This window comes from Arvicanthis niloticus, chromosome 18 (genome assembly GCF_011762505.2).
Source record: "Arvicanthis niloticus isolate mArvNil1 chromosome 18, mArvNil1.pat.X, whole genome shotgun sequence".
Taxonomy (NCBI): Eukaryota; Metazoa; Chordata; class Mammalia; order Rodentia; family Muridae; genus Arvicanthis; species Arvicanthis niloticus.
Window position 1 is genome coordinate 16,847,446 of NC_047675.1, and position 20,531 is coordinate 16,867,976.

Consider the following 20,531-nt stretch of genomic DNA (forward strand, 5'->3'; position numbering starts at 1 on the left):
ACATGATTGAGCTCATTAAAAGCTTGTCAACCTTGACTCTTAAAGTCTTAATATGTCTCATAATTTGGTGGACCAAAGTATTCGCCTTCCTTGCATGCCATTTCCTTCTGAGTTGAATGCATTTCTGGCATGCCTTACCTCTTGCTATTGAAATCAGACATGTTAATGGCACCCTAGCTCTTTAATGGTTCTTTCAATTAAGGTCATTACCCTTTAGGCATGTACTTAAGTAACTCCTTCAATTCATACCTTGCCTTTCAATTGTATTTCTATTGTTTACTGACAAAAATACTCGAATTTTCAGAAGTGTCCATCTTTTTTTTCAAAAAATTTTCCATTTTTTTTTTTTGCTCAAGAATCGTTTGCCAATTCTGAAATAACACAATCTCTGTTATTCCCTTTTTTAAAAAAGACAAAGAAAGTAGAAATGATTATTTGATTGGTTGGAAGATGGCTTTTTGGAATACATACATGGTCTCCTCGTTCTCCCTTTCATCCCTGTGCACAATTTCAGTGAGTGTGAGTGTTCAGGCACACTGTGTGGCTGTTGTGAGTGTGAGTGTGCAGGCACACTGTGTGGCTGTTGTGAGTGTGAGTGTGCAGGCCCACTGTGTGGCTGTTGCCCATCACATGCCCATCACATTGGGAAGTAGCCCACACAAAGTGTGCTCCATGATATTTTTCTTCTGTCCCTTTGAACTTGAAGATGTCAATGGCTGCTGATGAAGCATTTCAGTGTTGGCTTTCTTCTCTTTGGCCTCGGTGGTGGTTTGAATGAACATGGCTACCATAAGCCCATAGGGTGTGGCACTCTTAGAGGGCATGGCCTTGTTGGAGTAGAAAGTGTGTCACTGGGAGTGGGCGTTGAGGTCTCAGATGCTCAAACCAAGCCCAGTGTCTCAGTATCTTCCCTGCTGTCTGCTGATCTGGATGTAAAACTCTTAGCTACCTCTCCAGAACCTTGCCTGCCTGCATGCCGCCATGCTTCCTGCCATGATGAAATGGACTAAACCTTTGAACTCTAAGCCAGCCCCAGTTAAATACTTTACTTTATAAAAGTCGCAGTGGTCCTGTTGTCTCTTTACAGCAGTAGAAATCCTAACTAAAGCACTCTCATTTTTCAGTTTTTCATCTTTCTTCACTGTTTTTTTTTCTTTTCAATGACTTTTTCTCCCAAAATACTGGCTTGCAGTAAACTTATACAATTCTCTCTTCCCAAACAAGATTTTTCCCCACTGAATGTTATATTTAATCCCTGAGCATGGCCAATATGAACAGTGCTCACGGTGTCTCTGTGGTTATCTTTAATTGGCCTTTTATACACTTGGTTTAGAACTTGGCCACACGTGCGGGTTAGGGACTGTATGTAGAGTTTCATGGATCCCTTTGAAGACAAGTGTCCTTAACCTGCAGTCTTTCCCTTCTGTTTCTGTAGTTTCCTTGTGTGTTGTAATGGTGATAACACAGGATAGGCCAGAAGGTCAGCCCAAACCCCAAGAAGCTCTGCCCAAACAGAGTGTAAGCATGTATTTCCTAAATCATGGAGCTTAAGTTTGCTCATGTGTCACTGCCTCCTGTGGGAAGCCATGGCAAGGCCTCACTCTTGGCAAACACTCATCCTTGGCTCTCCTATCTACGGTTCTTCTTTCTGCTTACCTTCCATGATTCACTTGTCAGTTCTCAGAACTTCAAACAAGGCCTCATAGCAACCCACCTTAGTAACCCTTCCTCCTGATCTCTAGATTTAGCCAACATCCTGCTAGATAGATGTTTTTAGAACCCCTGGTATTGGAAAGGCTTTGTAAGAATAACTTAGTTAGCCCTCACAGCTGCAGCTAGCTTCCTCCACCTGCAAAGCCCTCTTTCCTTTTCTACCTCTCCCCATATCCTGTTTTCAGAGTATATAACCTGTGTGAATAATAAAAATTTTGCCAGCTTGATCAGACTTCTTTACTTGCTGTGCCTCCTTATTTTCTCACGCATCTCAGTACTCTCCACAGGGTCTAAGGGTCTCACTTGATTGTCCAGCTGGCTTGGACAAGTGGCGCCTATCATGGGTCTCTGAGACCCCCTGAGGGGACCACCACCCTACCTTCGAGTGGCAGCGGAGCCGGCATTCAGGACCCTGAGAGTTCCCCGACACTGAGATGGGCATTTGGTGAGTAATCAGGTGGTGCATTATATAGACATGGGTTTGCTTGTGTGTCACTGCCTCCTGTATACCATCCTAGCACATAGGACCTCTCTTAGGCTCCCTCTGTCTCACTCACCCTTTTCGCTTCCTTTGCCGAGCCTTAGACCTCTGCCTCTAATATTCAGACTGACTTTGTTCTCTCCCTTTCTGTTGATAAAATCGTAGACCAGTGAACTTGAAACTAGAAGATTTTTGGGTCAGTGAAATCATACGGGAGTTTCTTCTAAATCCTTTCTTCTGCCTTACAGAGACACCAGCTTAGTCTCCTTTCCATTGCTATAACAGAATACTTGAGACCGGTAAGTTATAAGGAAAAGAGTCTGAATTAGTCTGTAGTTTTAGGATTCCAAGATCACGTACTGGCCTTATCTTGGCCTAGTGGAGGACATGCTATGGTGGAGAGGAGAAAGATGGAGCAGCTGTGTGCAAGTGTGTGAGAGAGAACTCCAGAAAGTTTTCTAGCAGGGGGATGTATATATATATATAAAACTACAGACTAATTCAGACTCTTTTCCTTATATATACACACATATATATGTATACACACACACACACACATATATATATATATGCTCTGAGTCCTAGAGCCAGACATCCCCTGAAAAAAGGTATTATCCTGCTCATCCAGTGGAGCCTCTGTGACCCAGCGGCTCATCTAATATTGATGCTTAATGGTCCTTGTCCTCATCTGTCACTCAAGAAAGCCCAACCAGTATCCATTCTTGAACTGGCTTTTAAACCATGCCTTGTGGTGGACACCCCTGGAACTCCTTAGTCAAGGACTGGAAGAAAAGACAGCTAAGACTGGGGGAGCTAGGCCTTTCTCAATGTGTCCTGCTTAAGGATCTTGAAAGCAGAATGAGATGAACTGGTTCATCTTTGGAGATTCTTTTGGAGTTTCACCAGCATTTATATCAATAAACAAAGAAACAGGAATCCAGTTGATGTCGAATCCTCTCTCACCCTAGCAGTAAATAAAATTCATGGAAGAAACAGAGCCCCATGCCTCATCCATCTCCCAAAGACATGTATTTCTAATAAAACCGTGTTTATGACTAATCATTACTCAATAGCATTTCGAACCTGTTTATGCTGTTTTGGTCAATTGTGTTTGTAATTATGATTATAATCTAGCCAGAAGCAATTCATAGTCAGAGTTTTATAGCCATAGACTTTTTGCTTTAATTTGAAATATTACATGTGTTTTTGAAACAGAATTATGCCAGAATAATCAAGAAAAGATCTTGAAATGTTAAAACATGTTACATTAGTCTAAAAATCTGTGCAGAAAACATAATAGCAATTGAAAGATTTAAAAAAATAACTGTTATGGACGAGCTCATTAGTGTATTTTTTAAATGAATACAGGAATTTAATGATTTTTAATAAGTTACTATTTAGATTCAATTGATGATCTCAAAGAGTTTCATTTAAAATGTCAATATTTATAATAAACCGAAATTATATTTTTTCCGAACTACGTAGACTAAGAAGATGTAGATGTTAGCTTAAAATTGTGGGCAGAAGCTTCCAAGTTGTCTAATATCTCCATCAGGGTAAACTAGAGGAAAACGTTTGCAAATCAACGACCCAGAAATGCAAGCCTCTGATCTGGCTTCTGAACTTCCCAGCTGTTCTGCTTCTGACTTTTGCCCTACTGGGAACTCTTCCTATTGCCCCCCCCCACCTCCACTCAGCCAGAGTGGGCTTTCTCCTTCTATGTTATTAAGCTAAATCTTCTGACAGTAAGCCTTACACATTTTTATAGTCAAGTGACTTCCCATGTCTTCTCCCTCCCTCTGGATCTGGCTGTAGTCACACTTTTTCTATATTACCATTTTCACCTAGCTCAGTTCTTTCCACTTGGCTTCCTGGTTCCAAAATATATCCAGAAAACCAGCCCTAGTGCCCAGGATCTTGCTGATTTCTTCTGTCCTGTCATTCAGGTGTCAATCATGCAAAGAGGTGGTTGCCATAACGCTTATCTTATGTGTGTCTTATTCTTATTGATATCTCCCTCCCTGGCTTTAGTTCCCTGAAGTTATGTAGGCCCCCCTATAATGATGGTGTATGTTTCTTCTAGAGTTGTTAGTCTGTGTCCCTAGATAAAAAGTAATTTCCATGAAGGTAAAGTCTCATTGCTTTTCTGTCCACAAACCTTAGAATAAAATGTGTCATGTTCTCAACAATTAGTATTTGATGGTTTACTGATTAAGAGCACATACTGATCCTCATGAAGACCTGAGTTCCGTTCCTAGCACCGATGGTGGGGTACTACACAAATATCTATGTATTCATGTACACACCTACATGTACACACACACACACGCACACGCACAAGCACACACCCACACCCCTATACACAGTTTTAAAAAAATGAAGTACTTGCTAATGAATGAGTCATAAAGAATTACACTGGAACATGCTCCTGTAATCCCAGCTATTTGGGAGGGTGAGGCAGGAGGATTGCTTAAACCATGGTTCTCAGCCTGGGTGACATACAGAACCCTATTCTAAAATGAAAACTTACAAGTAATTATTTATAGGTCTATAATAAAGCAATTATTTCCTTGAAATATAATACTACTTAATTATGTGAAATCTTTAAAAATCATTTAAAATGTGTCATAAGAGAGAAAGCTAAGCATGTAATACTTAAGTGGATAAAGAGAGTTAACATACTTATTTTTATATATCTACCTAAGTGTTGGTATAAAGGAAAAAGTTAGATTTAGCTCAATAACAAAAAATCCGAGTTTTGTTGTCTTTTATGTTATCGCTCTTAAAAGAGTACTTACATAGGAAGATTGCAAGTTTGAGAAGGATAAAAAAGGAAAACTATGTGGTGATAGCTTGGAAAACATCCTGATATGCAGAGAGTGTTTTGGAAGTTCTAGCATGGATGACTCACTGTACCCAGAAAGGGGACCATGTCTAGGTGTACCATGATGGGCTAGGCAGTGGCAAAAACAATATCTTCAATGAAGAGATTCTAAGGTGTGATTCTCTCTTTAGCTGCCATTGGTGGGCTGGTCAGCAGATGGTACCTCTAAAACCTCTTTGTTATAGCCATATCTTCTCTTGGGTAACGTGTCACCCTAGAAAACCCCAGAGCAACGTGTTCTATATACTTGGAGTCTGAATTTGCTCTGCTCCAGGTCCCAGCTCAGTTCTCATTGAGGGTAAGGAACACATACTACTCGCTGCTCACACATTGGGAAGGGATTTACCATTCCTTGGGGTGACCCTTGGCCAATGGGAAAGGGAAGGTTGAATAAATGCTTTCCTCTGCAGTACTATAAGCAAATAAATTTATGGAACATTCTAGAAGCTGCTCAGAGGCTGACAACAGTAATTCTGACTTACGGTTTTCTATCAACTTTGTTTTTCCAACGTGCTGGGTTTTGTTGTTGTTGTTGTTGTTTTTGGTTTTGGTTTTTTTTTCCCTAGTCTCTCAGCAAGTTTTTACCAAGCTCATAATCTAGAATAATTTTGCTGCACACATCTCAAACTCTGCTTTCCAGGGGAAACCAAAGTAAGTAAAAGGCCCTTCCTGATTGTTCACTTGTAGAAGAAACCGTGCATAAATAAGGACATTCAATGCGCCTTGATATGGCTATTTCTCGAAGGCCCCGGGGAAGCGTAATTCTAATCCCATAGATTATACATCTATACTGCACACAAGAGATAGGCCGCTGTAGGTTTACACTCACCAGGATGAATTCTCGGCCTTTTCAGCACAATGCTTGCTGCTATCTCTCTCCATCATTCCACATATTCCTTTCTCACTTTCCTTCCCCTGCATCAACTGCTCCCTTACTGGTGGATAAGGAAGCCACCAGGCTAGTATTCACGGCTGCATGGTCATCTTAAGTGCTGATGGCAATAGGCTGATTCAGGCTGCCTATGCAGCTAGATGGGTGGCGATCTGAGGTTTTGTCTAGACTTGGAAGGGGGGCCTTGTGACAGAGCAGTCTCTACTCCATGGATCTGGGTGTGGAGAGCACCCACCTCCATCAGCGATCCGTCTTCCACATTTCTTAACTATTGCCTGTGTTCGTGATGAACACCCTCATTAACGGCAGAGTTTAAGATTATTTTTATCAAATCATATCTTTCGGGTTCACTAAGGACAACCTAGGACCTGGACCGTCCTAGAATTTGCCCTTCACCACTGTCATTTTGACATCTCCCCCCCCCCCCGTTCCATATTACCACACACCCTAGGTTTTTTTGTCATTCCGAAAACAGTCTTCTGAGCTTGAAGAATTATAGCATTTGGTCCAAATAACCCAGGAAGATGCCACATGCATTTATGTGTTACAAAAACAGAGCCGCCTAGAATAGCGTGCTTAGAAATTAGAGGTGGCAGACATCTAGCGGGTCATTGGCAGCCCTGTACAATTTGGTTAAATGCCTGGTATTTTTACACAATTCCCTTTAACATTCTCGATTTTGCTAACTATTTCAGTCACACCTATTAGGGAACTCAATGCGTATCTACTGTTCAGACAGTGAAAAGGTCCCCCCCCCCACCAGCTTACACTCCTTCTCCATCTCCATCTTAGTGCCCAGGGAATTTTCTAAAGCCCCAGCATCATTCTACATAAATAGCAGCAACAGCAACAATACTCAAACTCGAATATTTCCCTTAGAAGTTGATTCATCCAATCAGATTACCATTCATCAGAACATTGGAAGCAGTCTCCATGCTTAAAAACAATGGGCGGAGTGAATAAGCTTCTATCCATCCCTGATGCGTAACTGCAGGCCCTCAATAGCGATGACGTACCCGTGAGTTTATCGGTTCTAAATGATGGTCACTGTAAAGACACAAACGTGACAAAGGCAGACATGGAACTGTATGTGCTGTGCTGAGCAATCGTCCCCACTCATTGTTGAAAGGCTCCAGACCACATCTAATGACACTGTGGGAGACTGAGACTAGGAATGCTTTTAATTTTGAAATTCCTATTGGCTAGATGTTCTAATTTGTGTATAATGACTATGCCATGTTTTTATCAATAAATATTCATTTAATTAAAATACTCCTTCACCATTACCTCTTTGAGACAGAATATTATTATATATCCTCAGAGAAGTCCAGTATTGCAAGTGTATGCCATGTGCCCAGCCAATCCTCTTTCTCCCTTCACCTCCTCCTCCTCCTCCTCCTCCTCCTCCTCCTCCTCCTCCTCCACAGATTATCCTCATCTTCTTCTTCTTCTTCTTCTTCTTCTTCTTCTTCTTCTTCTTATTCTTCTTCTTCTTCTTCTTCTTCTTCTTCTTCTTCTTCTTCTTCAAAAATCTCATAAAAAAGGCTTAGTTTCCATTTTACTTATTGAGAGACAACCACTGAGGTATGAATTTTCCAAATGCAGGTTTGTTTTCCTGCCCACCCCAGCTTGGGCTACAAACAGCTCCTAAGAGTTTCTCAGTATTGAGTTGCAAAGGCATCCGCTGAGGTCTTGTCCACACTAGTGAGAGTACCTTCTAGTTTCCTTAATCCTGTCAGGTGTATACTCTCACCCATTCAAGCCTCGGCAGGCTTCTGTCCTGTACTCAGGTCAGTTAAGTCACAGCCCCACAATGTTCCTCACATGCTGGACCATGGTTCCTAAGTGGCTTGCATACACATAATTTCTCACTTCTGGGGCAAAAAGGGTTATGCTGTGTGATTTCAGGATCTGTCTGTGTTCACCTAAGCTCTGTTTATAACACAGCAAACAAAGCTGCAGAAAACCCCAGAGCAGCCAGGGCTGTGAACTAGCATTGTTTTCTGGAGGTACAGGCTCAGGGTAATGTAACTCTTTCCCATCACCCTCCCAGGCTTTCAAAACCCAACTTATTATAAGTGTTGTTGAAGGCCACTGAACTAGAAAAACAAACTATGCCACCTTGATGCATTCCTAATTGTGGATGGCAGTATGCGAGGAACAATGGTTTGGGGACCGCGACATTTCTTTGAACCCCAATCAGGAAGTGGGCTGTTTCTCCCTGGTTGTCCTAAGAAAGGATTACTGACAATCTAGAAATGGCTATCAGCTTTCTTGGCTATCCTTAACTAATACAAAACCATTTCTCAAGTGTCAGCATTTCTGACAAAAGTTTAGCAGCTGACACTGCTTTGAAGAAACAAACACCACAGACTTGATGAGAGAAGTATGAGCTGACTTGAGATTACGGTCCAGCTTGTACACTGCCTGCGTCAGGCAGCAAGGATGGACAGAAGACAGTGGCTGGAGCTGATTGGATTGATCCCTCTCTGAACATCAGCCTTCTAATGAAAATCTCCACTTCTCTCATTGACAGCCACTCATTTCCTTTTCACAACGAGCAACTTAGAGGATCATCAGCCATTGTGTGTGCGCGTGTATGTGTCTGTTTATGAGTGTGTATGTTTCTCAAAGGATTCTGGGGATTGAAACTGGGGCCTTGAATATGCTAGCCGTGTACTCTGCCACTGAACTGTAACCTCACCCTTCTGAAATTTTTGAATGTATCAGACAAAGCAAACAAATCATGTTGAACTATTCCTGGTATGGCCCTTAGTGAGATGAATTCTAAGGTGTGTTTGTTTTATAAGTATTCAATTAAACCTCATTGCTAAGACAGAAAGAGAGAGAAAGAGTAAAGAGGACAGCTCTGTTGACTCCTACTCCCACTTAGAGGAGACACGGAGAGTCAGCAAGTACCTGGCCTGACCTTGCCGGGCATTTGCCATGGAAACAGACATTTCTATTGGACGGGTGACATCACAAAGCATTTGCTGCTGTCATTTGAGCTGACTGATTCCAAAAGCCAGGCTTTCTTGGATCAAAATCCAACTGCAGGAAGGAAAATGTCTATACCAAAAGGCAATCAAATGGTTGGAAATAAAGATGGCTTTGAGGATGGGACCTGTGCTGATGGCACATGGATCACCCCGTCACCATGCCAAGCCTCCATCTCCACAGAATACAGCACCTTGCCAGATGGCCAAGGTACTAGAATATGCTTTAAAAGCATTATACTTTAACAATGTTTGAGCAGCAAAAATGGTTTGTGTTTAACAACCATCTGTATAAAGTCTCTTTTTATTTAGGAAAATCTATTTTAAATTAAATATCATAAGCCCACAAGCCATAGCAAACAATATTTTGAGCATATGCTCTGAATTAATATGCCAAACATTGCAACTTCTATTTTCTTCCCAGAAAGACCACCCCACCCTGATGGGGGTATGGTGAGCCAGAGGGTGTTGGGGGGAGGAATTTTCAATAAGGCCATTTGGACAGAATGGCAGCAGAAAACCAAAGTACTAGGTTTCTTCAGCATCCCCCACGATGTGTTATCTCTACATAGAACCACGTTCCTCTTAAGAACTTCCCTCAGATCTACTTTTCTCCCTTGCCTAGACCTCCATACCTCAGGTCCTAGCAACTCTGACGGCACCTCACTGACTTCAGCAAGCTTCTGTGATCCCCCACACCTATGCTGTACCTACCACCTTCACATTGATGTGATCTGAAGGTTGGACTTCTTACCAGGTGCCAGGCAGAAATGGAAGTTAGTGACAATGCCTGGTGTCCTACCTTTCCCGAGCACCTTCTCCAAGTTCCTCTGGCAGCTGTTCCAGAAGAGCATGAGAACATGGATGGACTGGGAGTCTACACCCTAGGGGACCACAAATTCAGTGATCTGTTGTTACGGGTTGACTAATTAAGGAGGGTTCCTTAGGTGCACCTGGCTGCCAGTCTTTGTAAGTGGTGGTAGGGTGGGGAGGGTGGAAAGGTTGGGAACAGATTCTACTGGCACATCCTCACCTCTGAGCAGGGACCTTTTGATTCTTTATAAGGTCTGATGGTATGATTACAATGGTTGTGAGGTCATAGGTGCTAAGAGATGCTTCAGGCTGTGCCTTTTTTTCATGGAGACTCAAAGCCCTCTGGCAGAGTCTTAAGACCCAGTTAAGTCTTAACTTTCCTTGTTCTTCACCTCCTGTCTTTTCTATTGTCATCTCTCCCCATTTTACTGTTTCCTCTTCTTTTTTCCCCTTCTTTTCCTCTATTTTGAAAAGTCTTCATATATGCCACCTTGGGAGATGTTGCCATTATTCTTAATATGATTATTTATGACCAGCGGATGCCTAACAGGTGCTATCCAAGTTACAAATCTCCTCTTGAAATCCAAGGATGGAGATGTGGGCATTACTTAGTACCTCAGTGGATTCTGAGGGCAGTACATTTATGATTCCAAAGCGTCCTCTTTCTCTTCTGTATCTAGGACTGCCATTTGTTTCAGTCCTAGTTAGCTTTCTGTTGGTGTGATAAATTACCCTGACCCAAACTAACATGGGGGAGGAACGTGTTTATTTGGCTTATAGATTATAGCCTATTACCAAGGAAAAGCAAGTAGGAACCATGGAGCAACTCTGCATACTCTTTTGTTGTTTGTTTGCTTGCTTTTCGAGACAGGGTATCTTTAGAGTCCCAGTTGTCCTGAAACTCAATGTATAGATCAGGCTGGCCTCGAACTCAGAGACCCACCTCTCTCTGCTGGGGTTAAAGTCATGTGCCATCATTGCCTGACCAACTGTTTTACTTATACTGCTCAGAAAGACATGCATAGGGAGGATGGTGCCACCCACAGTGGGCTGGGCCCTTCTAAATAAATTTTAAATTAAAAAGTGCTTCATAGACAGGCATACAGGGCAGTCTGATCTGGATAATTGTTCAGTTTAGGTTTCTGCTCCCTAGGTGGCTCTAGTTTGTATAAGATTAACAAAAGGTAACCAGCACAGTTGAATTTTTTGTCAGGTCAACACACAAACACATCACTGTTAAACCATAACCTTCCCTTTCTTGTTTGTTCATCAGACCTCATGTCAATACCACAACATAAAACACAGTACAATGTTAAAAATCTTTTAAAAACATCCAAATACTTCAGTCCAAGACTCTTTAAAGAAAATTCAAAGTATCTCAACTATGGATACTTGTGAAAAAATAACAGCAACAATAACAACATCAAGCAAGTTAACTGCTTTCTATTCTAAGAGGGAAGAGCTGCAGCAAACTTGGAATCAAATCAAAGCAAACCCAGCATTCAGCAATGTAAATAAAATTCTATAGTTCAATGTCTGGCATCTGGAACTCATTCATCATCTTCTGGGCTCTGAAAGACTTGGGAAGCACCATGTCTCCTGCTCTGTCATTGGAAGCACAAATAGATGTTTCATAGGCTCAGGTCAGTTTCCACTCCACATTTGTCACTGTGCTCACCCTATGGGACTGAAATTTTGACAGGCTGAGGTCTCTATTGCAACTGAAGTTACACTTTCTCCAGTGGCCCCTCTGGCCTCTCACAAGCCTCAGCTGCTCTCTGTGACCCCTTCACGTCTTCAAAGCCATCATTAGTTGGGAGACTCTTGCATACTAAGGTCAGCTTTGAGCTTGAGACACAGCCTGACTCCCATACTAGACTATAGCTTACACCTCAAAGTATTTCTGAGGAAATATTTCCCCAGAAAAATTCTACCCTAATGCTGCTTATATTTTAGCCCCAATAACCAATCAATTTTAGCAGTTAAGCACAGGTTAGTACTGTTGGTGTCTCTAGTTGATCGAACATCATAAATCTTTAATTTAAAATATCACACAAATGACCCTGATAGAGCCTTTGGGTAACTCTCTAATTTCCCTTTGGAACATCACAAACCAGGCTTCTGACATTGGCACCTCTATATCAACATTCCTGTCTTCCAAGCTCCTATAATAACTCATTAAGTTCTGAGCATTTCATGGCTTTTTCTAGCCCAAAGCTACAAAACTTTTCACAGATCTTCCCCTCCCCCAAACAGTATGGTCACATGGTCACATTCATTGCTACAATGTTTACTTTCTGTCTTTTTTTTTTTTTTTTTTTTTCTCGGTGAAACAGATCAAAATCAACTTGTGGAGGAAAGAGTTTGGTTTACAGGCAACAAGTATACCAACTCAAGCTAGGAACTTGACAGGAACCCCAAGAAGATGTGCCTTTCAGGTTTGCTCAGAAATTTATTTATAGAGCACCAGGCCCACCTGCTTAGAGATGTCACTGCCCACAGAGTGTTGGGACCCCCTACATCTATTAGACATTAAGGAAGTGTATCCCAGATATGTCAATAGGCCAATCTGAGCTGAGCAATTCTTCACTTGAGCTTCTCTATTCCCAGGTGACTTTAGTTTGTGCCAAGTTTATAAAAACAATCCAGTGCAGTCTTATTTTCTGTAAATGGAAGCTTATGGCCCATACTGCTATTGGGCTTTCTCATCTGGACTAGTTATCCTTTTGTGCACTTGCCTCTTGCTGCTACTAAGAAAGGAATCATCCATTAGGCCTCTGATGACTTTGGGGAGAGTTTTATTGAGCTTCCACCAGTGTTATTTCATCCTTTTGAGACAAACACTGTAGCCAAAGCTTGCTTGATAATTGCTATATAGCCCAAGCTAGCCTTGAACTCATAATTCTTCAGTCTCAGTTTCCCACAGGCTGCGATTACAGGTATGAACCATGCATGACAGCAGGATTAAAGGACAACTCCTAAGCCTCAATTTTATTTTCTTCCTTTAAATGAAGAACCGAGGGAGCTTAAGGACAGCAGCCATCACTTACTGGTTTGCCAATGAAGGAGACAATATGTCACAGGTTTAGGGGACAAGTAAAAGTAATTTCCCTCCCTCACCAGATTCATCTTGAGCCCCAGGTTCTCTTCAGTTTACACTTGCCCACTGTTCTAATTCCTACACTCGTTCTGTATAGCCTAGAGTCTCCGTGTCTGATGTTTTCCTCCCAGTTTTGGAAGGGCTCAATATCAAGGTGTTTACTTACAAGTAAAAGAAAACAAGCTTGGTTAATGTGGATGAGAATAAACTGATCAACAGGACATGAAATGGTTCATAAAAATGAGCTGGGAAACTGGAACACGGAGCCAAGGAGATTCAGAAATGCACAGGAATCAACAGCCTCCATACTTGGTGTAAAATCGTATTTTACTTATGACTGTCCTTTGGGACAGAGGTCAGAGGCTATGAGAGTTCCCTGTTGGGCTGGAGAGATGGCTCAGCCGTTAAAGGCTAGGCTCACAACCAAAAATATAAGAGAGTTCCCTATTCCATGGAACATCATACTGTGGCTTGATGGGAATCAGACATACCACTTACCTTACGGTTCACTCACATGCCTGGAAAGCTAGTATTGATTAGTGGCTTGGAGCACAAATGGATTGAGAGCTGGGTGCTGGGTGCTGGGTGCTGGGTGCTGGGTGCTGGGTGCTGGGTGCTGGGTGCCTTAGCTCTTTTTATAGGCACTAAGTATTCTTGAATGTGTGGTGAAGCTTCTGGTACTGCTTTATTGCTGTGGGCCTTAACCTTGTAGTTACCACCACCACCACCACCACCACCACCACCACCACCACCACCACCACCACCACCAAATGACTGTTTAGACAGCTGTAGGATACTATCAACAGACAGCTAAGCATTGTCCACAAGCAAGAACTCTGATGGGTGGAAATTGAAATGTGTGTGTCTCTTGTGTCAGCAAATTATGACACGTAGCAATCCCTCAGATCACACATATTTAATACTTAAAAAGAAGGAGTCCTTGATGTGTCAAAAGAACACATGTCTAAGACACCTGCTTAGTGCTCACCTGCAATGTTTATTCCCATGATGGTTACCAATAGTCATCTATTGGCTGCCAGCTTGATAGGGGATAAGAACACTGACAAAATAAGTCTATGGGCACATATGGGAAAGATGATAAAGATTAGGTCACCTGGGGTTGGAGGACCTGCCCTAAATGTGGGTGACATCATTCAATAATCTGGGACCCTGAACTGAAGAAAGCAAGGAAAGGGAGCTGAGTGCCAACATTCATCTCTTTCTGCTCCTGACTGCAGATGCAATGAGACCAGCTGCCTCAAACCCCAGTGAGGTGGATGGCCCTGGTGCTGCCTGTATTTTGATGTTAATTCTGCTTTCCCAGGAGGGGCTGTCGGATGACTTCTTGAGAACCTTCCCCCAGTGAATAAATGGACCCATCATGGGCAAGTAGGCAGGACTTCCGGGTTAGATGGTGGAAGAGAGAGAGCAGGAGAGAGTGAGGGCCCTTTTTGGACTGGGATAGCATGAAGGCAAGATGTAGCTACTAGAGTAGCAGGGCAAGGAGTGGGAAATTGGTGCATCATTTTTAATATTTCCTGCAACACCCCAGCCCCCATGCCATCTCCACCAAGGTAGAATATACCCTAAAAATGAGACCCCAAATCAACCTCCTTCCTAAAGCTGATTCTGTCAAGTATTTCATCACAAGAGTGAGAAAAGTAACAGACAAGTAACCAACCCTCCCCCCACACCTGTTCTAACCACACACACCCCCAGCTGCTTTGGCCTCCCAGCTATTTCTACACCGCTCCCTCCACTTTTCCTCAGAACATGCACTACAGCTTAAAGGTAAAGCTGACCTAAGGTTTCTCTTCTCTGCTAGCTCAACACCAAAATGAGCAAGTGTGTCTGTCAGGTCCCCTTTTGTTGTACATTTCTTGCTTTCTACTTCCAAATCCTCTCGGCCTCACCCTTTACTCCTGCTGAGGAGGGACTTCCACCAACCATGTCTTGAAGTAATTTCTATGGTTGGTCTGTCTGTCTGTCTGTCTGTCTGTCTGTCTGTCTGTCTGTCGGTCTGTCTGTCTGTCTATGGTGTGTGCTTCAGACAGAGGGAGAAAGGCAATTGACTTTTGACAAAGTTTCCTAGATTCCTGTGTCAATTGAATTCTAGCTCTTTGGCCAGCAGGAGATGTTGGTTCCCACCTGAGGGCAGGAAGCATGGAGGACAGTCTTTTTCCCCCTTCCTCTCTGTTTCTTCTGGTAACTAAGGCATTTGCTGGGCAGGAGACACAGGAGTGGCAGATAATCTGCTAGCCCTCCTGTATGATGTCAGCTTCTCATTTAAAGTGTTATCTCTGGTGGTTATCACCTCCTAAACAGACAAGTTCAACCCCAGCTCCCATAATTTTGTGAATATGACATTACTTGTGGACAGGTATTTTAGATGTAGTTAGTCAAGATGAACTTATACTGTGGCAGGGGAAGCCCTGTTCTATAAGAGTGTTCCCTGTATAAGAGAAGACAGAACAGAAAAGGAGACGACGTGGTGACTGGGCAGAAACGGAAATGATGCCTGGATAAGCCAAGGAACAGCAAGTGCTACTGACTCAGTGAAGAAGCTAGGTGAGAGGCAGGGAACAGGCTTTCCCTCAAAGTCTTCAGAAGAAACCTGCCTGGACACTTTGAATATAAATACTCAGCCCCTGGGACTGTGGACAAGTAAATTGCTGTTGTTTAAATCATCCAGGTCATGGTAACTTCTTAAAGAATTTGAGGGTTTAGGGACACCCTCCTTGAACCCTTCTCCTCATCCTGCAGGGCTAATAACAGAAGATGCTTGCTAGCAGCCAACATCCAGGCTGCCACACTCTCCCTCTGTCTACTTCTCACACTTTATAGACCTGTAAACCCACTCCTCCTGCTAAGTTCTCACTGTTTAAAATGGCTGCACCGGTCTCTGTTTTCTCATGGAGCCCAGAGTGACGCTTGAATATATCTGATCTTCATAATATGCTTACTACATTCCAGGCACTGTATTAAGTATTTTTACCAGTATTATTGCATTTAATCCTCTCATTGATCTTTTGACAGAAGCTCTGCTTACTGCTCTGAACAGATAGAGGGAATGAGGAAGAGGAAAGAATGCAGTCCAGGAAGGCCATGTAAATAGTTAGGGACAACAAATGGGGATTTAAATCCATGCTGGACTAACAAGAGAAACTAAGGTCTGAACGCTACCCTACTGTGCCACTAGGTCTTGACTGGGCCTTCTCTAAAGTTGGTTGCTAAGGATCCAGCTCTCTTGCTGTACCCAATGGTTCCTTCCCTTCTCTTTGCTCTCAGCATCCTTTGTTTACTCAGAGTCAATGCCCTGCCCCACCAGTCTCTGATGGAGCTTTGGGTCTAATCTCACACATCCCTTTGAGTCCTTTGCAGCAGCACCCAGAAAGGGTTCCTCCAGCCTCCCAGCCACTTGTCTCTTCTGTTAGGGAACTAAAAATTACTTCTTCCTCCAGAGTGGATCTTTCCTCAGAGTTGTGATAGACTAGAATACAGGATAATGAGATGACAGGACAACGAATGCAGTGCTGTATCCATATACACTTGTTTTATGTGTGTGAGATGATCCATGCATGGAGATTATGAGAATCAGTTCTCTCTCCCTCTACTTTTACATGGTTTCTGAGAGGCAGCTCAGGTCAGCAGGCTTTCCTCATCAGATGACCTTCACCAGCCGAGCTATCTTTCTAACCTATGTTTGAGTCTAAATCTTTCTCATATTTGCCTTAGATTTTTTTTTTCTGTTAAGAATGTTCTAGCTGTTAGCATCCTTTGTGCCCTTGGCCTCCCAAATACTAGAAGCAGAGAAGGAGTAGCTCTCCAAATCTCCTTGTTTTGGGGTTTCTCACAGAAATTCTATTAATTGTTCTACCCTTAGGCAAGCTTGGCTAAGTCATTGAAGGGAGGAGGCTGGGGTCAAGTTAGACTAGAAGTGCAGGTGTCCTGGCTGTGATACATGTCTGGTATCTTGGAGAGGATGGGCCAGCCAGCCAGAAGTCAGCTGTTGACTCTGAGTATTAGTAAAGTTCATGGATGTAGGTAGGTGTTTTTTTGTTTTTGTTTTCAGTCAGGGCTTTATTATGTAACTTAGATTAGCCTTGATCCTCCAGCCTGTCTTCCCAGGGTTGGGATTGTAAGTGTGTGTTGCCATACCTGGCTTCTAAATTCAACTTAGTCATAGAAGACCAGAGGGCACGTAGACAGTTAGCACAATATGTATTGTGAGGAAACTCCATACAGTTTTGATAACAGAAGTGTGAATTCTGGTTCCTAAGTCCCTCTAGCAGCATCGGAAGCCATTTGGAAACATACAGACCCTATATCTGGGTCCTGGGTGTCTTAGCCCTGCTCACCCCCGAATCACCATTTGCTGTTCCTTTGCATGAGAATTTAGGTTAAATCTAGTATAATTTCACTTTGACTTATTTTTTCCCTAACTGTTTTGGAGGTGGAATATCTTTCCCATATCTACTGACAATTTGAGTGTTTGTTTATTTTCAGGCAGTGACCCTGGCAGCTCATACATATTGATACTGATCTTTGTTGGTTCTATGGGTACTGCTTAACCTCTCATAGTTTGTCTTATAGTTTCAACTTGTTTAATATATTTTTGTTCTATAGATGTCTATGTCTTAATAATAAATTCATCATTTTACTTTAGAGATTATCTCTGTGTAATTTTCTTAAGAAATTGTTCTGCTAAATCACACTGTTCAATCTTCAAAAGCCCCAACAGTCTCCTACCTTAGTGCCTACCACATTTCATTAAACTACACAATCTTCTAGAACATTCTCTTAGGTGTGACTGTTCTTGAGAGCCTACTTCCAGTGTGTGTGTGTGTGTGTGTGTGTGTGAGACTCTCTTGTCAGAGGTACTTATTGTCCCCCCAGGGGTATTTCTTGGGACTATAATGCAGAAAATACCTCAAACATGTCTACAACATGATTCCAAAAAGGATCTGTGTTAAATTAAAAACTGTTTTCTAGACAATGATTATGTAGCTACAAGCCCTGAAAGATTCTAGAGAAGAGAACCCCGTTTAACTGTACTTAGCGCTTTTCTTTTGAGCACAGCCTCTCCGCAGGGACGATGCCTCTTAGCATCTTGTAAAACTAATCGCTTTTTGAATGATGCTCCTGGAACTTGTGATTGACTTTCAGGATTTTGAAGAAATTCCTTTTGATGACTTTGCTAATACCTTTGTTGCTTTTATGAAACTGCAGATTTCTGGGTTTCATTCCAGGGTTCCAGAAGATCTCTGTGAACCCCTTGCTATAGCTGCAGCACCCACTTCTTTCTTCTTCTGAATTTCTTGTATTTAGGATTTCTCTTTTTTATCCCAAGCACTTGTCTGGTGTCTGTATAAGCCACAGCAGCCCTAACAACCCCTTTTCCTCAAGGCTGGGAAGGGCACAAAGAAGAAGAAAACCAAGAAGAGGAAAAGGAGGAGGAAGAAGAAGAGGAGGAGGAGGAAGAAGAGGAGGAGGAAGAAGAGGAGGAGGAGGAAGAAGAGGAGGAGGAAGAAGAGGAGAAGGAGGAAAAGGAGAAGGAGGAGGAAGAGGAGAGGGAGGAGGAAGAGGAGAAGGAGGAGGAAGAGGAGGAGGAAGAAGAGGAGGAGGAGGAAGAAGAGGAGGAGGAAGAAGAGGAGAAGGAGGAAAAGGAGAAGGAGGAGGAAGAGGAGAGGGAGGAGGAAGAGGAGAAGGAGGAGGAAGAGGAGGAGGAAGAAGAGGAGGAGGACAAAGAGGAGAAGGAGGAAGAGGAGGAGGAGGAGAAAGAGGAGGAGGAAGATGAGGAGTAGGAAGAGGAGGAGGAGGAGGAAGAGGAGGAGGAAGAAGAGGAGGAAGAAGAGGAGGAGGACAAAGAGGAGAAGGAGGAAGAGGAGGAGGAGGAAGAGGAGAAAGAAAAACAACAGCAGCAGCAACAACAACAAAAATAACAACAGAAAGCCATCATCATACATAGTGGATGTATGTAAACCCTCTGTTGTTATTAAGTGAATTACTGGACATCAGCATACAGGATTTTTTTGTTTTTGTTTTTTGTTTTTTAAAACAGTATTCAGCAACAAAGCTAATCAACCACTTTTAACAATTAATTTCCTGGGGGCCTGGTTAAAATGCAGATTATGTTTGCAACAGATCTGGGATCTGACCCATGGCTCTAAAATACCTGGTTATGTCATATGTACACAGACCATACTTGATTAACAAAGCCCCATAAGGTTTGTTCTCTCATGTACAATGTTACCTCTATGAGAAAATGAACTAGGTCCCAATTTGGAGAAAAATGTAGTCCTGAAGCAGGCGGGGGTTGGGGGAGGAATACATGACCCCAAGGCTCCATATTCAAAGAGAACTGCAGTCAACCTGGGTTTAAAAGGTGTTTCAGAGTTACTGTGAGAAAAAAAAAATTAAATAGATATTGTCTAATGCCAAGAACTCTTGGGGTTTGAAGGTGATGTTCACATTTGTGAAAGTACTACTGCCATTTTGAATATCTCTATTTGGCAACGGCTGTCTTTTGTTCTTTCTTAGAATATTCAGTCTAATGCCAGGAGAGGTGTGAACATGGTCTGCTTATTGGATTTCTAGATTACAACATCTGACACCCTGTACTAAGTTTTCCTTACATTCTTTCCTCTTTGCTGGAACAGAACATCTGGAGGAGCAACTCATGGGAGGGAGGATTTATTCTGGTTCGTTCATCATGGTGGGGAAGGTGTGGCAGCTGGGACTATGCCTGTGGCAGTAGGAGCTAGCAGCCTAGTATGTTGTACCAGGAAGCAGGGAGAGCCATGATGGAAGCGAGGAAGGTTACAGCTTTTAAGGTCTTACCCCTCAGTGACCTACATCAACCAGCTAGTCCCCTCCTCTTGAGGGTCTCACTGCCTCTCAAAACAGCACCACTAGCTGGAGAGCAAGTGTTCCACACTGGACCACCCTTTGTAGGTTAATAGTCTTATGCAGACTTTAGGATTAATTCCAACCTTCTCATGGATTACCGTGCGTTACAGTTTGAACTTTGCTTGTCTCTTTGACGATACCTTGTACCTGACCCATCCCCGGGGCAGTTCTTCTCTGCTCCTCAAATACCCTAGACTTAGAACGATAATATAAAATAAAAAATAAGATAAAATAAACAGAAAAAAACCCTATCCATCAGTCATTTGCCTTCAAAAGTTGCCTTGGCATCTTTCTTTTGGTGGTTCCTGTCACTCAGGGCTTGGGTTGGACTTCAGAGTGTTGTTTCAAGTTGCTTCTGTTAATTGCCCTCCTTTGTTTTACTCCCATTGTCATCCCTGTCTTTAGCTGTAATCTGTATTTATGTGTGCAGAGGAAGTTCTGGGCTGTGACCAAGCTGTCTCTTTTCTTGGCTGGTTTTTCCATTTCCCAGCTGCTATGATTTTTGACAGCGAATTCTCTAAGGATCACTCATGATCCAGGGGAGCCATCCAGCTCGGACGTTCCTACAGGACCGTGATGTCCTGTGCCTGCCCGTAAGGCAGCTCAGAACTGATGATGGACTGACCAGTGAGGGAAACAGTCCAGTCACAGTGCAAGGTCCCAAGGCGGCTCAGCTCAGTGGGGCCAGCCACAGCCAGAGCTCTGATGTAGATGGGATGGGATGGGGACCAGAATTAGTTCCA